Below are 3,761 nucleotides of genomic sequence, written 5' to 3'. Positions count from 1 at the left end.
CTTCCCTGCCTCTCACTTCAGGAAAAAAAGAGTTTTTAACCATTATAGACAGCATGAAAGAGGAAGGTCAGCATGTCCAGCAAGGATCAGTTTATAATAATGTTAGCATAGGTAGTTAAATATTAAAAAAAGTAAAGAAAATCAGACATGAAAAAGCTGGTTTATTCAAAAGCTACAGCTTCATAGGCTCCCCAGGGGATCTCTGCTTTCTCCATTATCAGAACATAAACCTTGAAGTGGGCAGAAAGGGGGCAGGGAGAATCATTACCAGTCATTACCAAGGGGGACATAAAAACAGCAGGAGAAATTACTCTGCTAGGCACATGCCTAGTAGAAGTCAAGATAGCACAGAGGAAAGTAAGCACATGTGCAATAGAAGTCAAGATGGTGTGGTGGGGTAAGAGGGGCTGCCACTTTGAGTTTGCACAGTAGAAATTAAGATGAAGACCACATAGGCAAAGACTACCCTGGAGAAAGAATTGGATTGGATAAGGGACACAGAACTCCAGAAGATTTAAAAAATAGATTTGTTAGGGGAAGAACCTAGACATAAACCAGCAAAAAAAAATAAAAAAAAATAAAAAATTGATCGGTTAGTTCTCTATGGCCAAGTTCCATAAATTTAGTATCTCTGCATTCTTCTATGTAATTTATTGTCTCCAATCTTCTATTTAGGTCTTTGATCCATTTTGAATTAATTTTTGTGCAGGGGGACAAGGTGTAGTCAAGTTTTATTTTTTTTGCATATGGCTTTCCAATTTTCCCAGCACCATTTATTGAAGAGGCTTTCTTTTCTCCATTGTATGTTTTTGGCTCCTTTGTCAAAGATTATTTGTCCATATATATGTGGTTTTATTTCTGAGCTCTTGATTCTGTTCCATTGGTCTATATGTTTGTTTTTCTGGCAATACTATTCTGTTTTGATTATTGTAAGGCCAGGAGCCGCCATCGTGGACATTCACATGCAGGTTCCCATTGGATTCGAGCAGACGGTAAAGAAATGGCAGAGTCAGAGGATGGTGGGCCATCCTATTTATTGGTGTCTCACCAATACAGGCAAACCACAAAAGAAGACAAGGGAAAAGCAGAAAACCAGCTTTTCCCATGAAGGGTAAGGGATCAGGGAAGCCCCTGCAATCGTGATAGCAGGAGCTGTATGTGCCAGCTCCTGGTCTGTCCCACTTTATAGTGTAGAAAACCAAAAACCCTTAATCCAATATACAAACAAGGAAGTCTCTGATACAAAGTCACTTATCTGAGGCATAATTGGATTCCTCATGAGAGTGCACCACCCAGATCATACAATCAGTCAAGGGTGTGGGGAAAAGCTTAGTCTTAAAACTAAACCTCATACACTGTTGGTGGGAATGTAAAGTAGTACAACCATTATGGAAGAAAGTATGGTGGTTCCTCAAAAAACTGAAAATAGAACTACCTTATGACCCAGCAATCCCTCTACTGGGTATATATCCCAAAAACTCAGAAACATTGATACGTAAAGACACATGCAGCCCCATGTTTATTGCAGCATTGTTCACAGTGGCCACGACATGGAAACAACCAAAAAGCCCATCAATAGATGACTGGATAAAGAAGATGTGGCACTTATACACTATGGAATACTACTCAGCCATAAGAAATGATGACATCGGAACATTTACAGCAAAATGGTGGGATCTTGATAACATGATACGAAGCGAAATAAGTAAATCAGAAAAAACCAGGAACTGCATTATTCCATACGTAGGTGGGACATAAAAGTGAAACTAAGAGACATTGATAAGAGTGTGGTGGTTACGGGGGGGAGGGGGGAATGGGAGAGGGAAAGGGGGTGGGGAGGGGCACAAAGAAAACAAGATAGAAGGTGACAGAGGACAATCTGACTTTGGGTGGTGGGTATGCAACATAATTGAACGACAAGATAACCTGGACTTGTTATCTTTGAATATATGTATCCTGATTTATTGATGTCACCCCATTAAAAAAATAAAATTATTAAAAAAAAAAAAACTAAACCTTAGGCTACAATGACCCTGCCTGCCTACAGCCCGTCCCCCACACCCAATACAAATCACAAGCGAGCAAACATATATATCATATTTTCAAACCCATTTGACCAATAATTATCATGGCTCTATCGCATAATTTGAAGTCAGGTAGTGTAATAATTCTAGCTTTGTTCTTTTTTCTTAAGGTTGTTTTGGCTATTTAGGGTCTTTTATGATTCCATGCAGATTTGATGATTTTTGTTCTACTTCTTTAAAAAATGACATTAGGATATTAATGGGAATTGTACTAAATTTGTATACTGCTTAAGGTAATATGGCCATTTTAACTATGTTGATTCTTCTGATCCATAAACAGACAATATCTTTCCATTTCATTGTGTCTTTTTCAATCTCTTTTAATAATACTTTGTATTTTTCAGTATGTAGGTCTTTCACATCTTTTGAGTTTATTCTTAGGCATTTTATTTCTGTTGCAATTGTAAAAGAAAATATTTTAAAATTTATTTTCTGAGGTTTCATTGTTGGTGTATAGTAGACTTTTGTATATTAATTTTGTATCCTGAGACTTTATTCAATTTGTTTATTGTTCCTAATAGTATTATTTTTGTAGAGTTTTTGGGGTTTTCTATATACATGATCATGTCATCTGCAAAATGTGATGCCTTTTTTTTCTTTACCAATATTGATGCTTTTATTTTTTTCTCTTGTCTGATTGTTCTGGCTAGGCTTATCAGAACTATGTTGAATAAGATGGTGCGAGTGGGCATCCTTGTCTTGTTCCTGATTTTAGGAAAAAGCTTTGTTTTCCACTGTTGAATATAATATCAGCTGAAAGTTTGTTATGTATGGCCTTTATTATGTTGAGGTACTTTTCTTTTATACCCATGTTTTAATCATGAATGGATATCATATCTTATCAAATGCCTTTTCTGCATCTATTGGTAGGATCATATAATTATGATCATTTGTATTGTTAATGTTGTGTATTACATTAACTAATTTGGGTATGTTGAATCACCTTTTTAATACAGGAATAAACCTCACTTGATTGTGATGTATTATTTTTTAATATATTGTATTTGATTGCTGGTATTTTTTTTGTTTGTTTGTTTTTTGTATTTTTCTGAAGCTGGAAATGGGGACAGTCAGACAGACTCCCACATGCGCCTGACTGGGATCCACCCGGCACACCCACCAGGGGCGACGCTCTGCCCGCCAGGGGGCGATGCTCTGCCCCTCTGGGGCGTCGCTCTGTCATGACCAGAGCCATTCTAGTGCCTGGGGCAGAGGCCAAGGAGCCACCCCCAGTGCCCGGGCCATCTTTGCTCCCATGGAGCCTTGGTTGCGGGAGGGGAAGAGAGAGACAGAGAGGAAGGAGAGGGGGAGGGGTGGAGAAGCAGATGGGCGATTCTCCTGTGTGCCCTGGCCAGGAATCAAACCCGGGACTTCTGCATGCAAGGCCGACGCTCTACCACTGAGCCAACCGGCCAGGGCCTATTACTGGTATTTTGCTTAGAATTTTTGCATCTGTATTCCATTAGAGATATTGGTCTACAGTTTGTGTGTGTGTGTTGTTTTTGCTAGGTTTTGGTTTCAGTGTTATGTTGGCTTCATAAAATATGATAGGGAGAATGAACTCTTCTTCACTTTTTTGGAAGGCTTTATTTAAGAAGAATATTTACAAAATCTTTGAATTTTTGGTAGAATTCACTTGTGAAGTCATTGGGTGCTGGATTTATATTTTTGAGAAGT

At 38.4% G+C, this 3,761-nt stretch overlaps 1 non-coding gene across 1 annotated transcript; it reads right to left on the bottom strand.

Annotated features, from left to right (window-relative positions):
• Window positions 1-3,427: 3,427 nt before the first annotated feature.
• Window positions 3,428-3,503, bottom strand: TRNAA-UGC (transfer RNA alanine (anticodon UGC)). Its single transcript has one exon. It is a non-coding gene; the product is annotated as a tRNA-Ala (tRNA).
• Between the last annotated feature and the right edge of the window lie 258 nt (window positions 3,504-3,761).

Source organism: Saccopteryx leptura, chromosome 2 (genome assembly GCF_036850995.1).
Source record: "Saccopteryx leptura isolate mSacLep1 chromosome 2, mSacLep1_pri_phased_curated, whole genome shotgun sequence".
In the NCBI taxonomy this organism is placed as follows: domain Eukaryota; kingdom Metazoa; phylum Chordata; class Mammalia; order Chiroptera; family Emballonuridae; genus Saccopteryx; species Saccopteryx leptura.
Note: the sequence above shows the minus strand (reverse complement) of the source record. Positions and strands in the feature narration are given on the sequence as shown.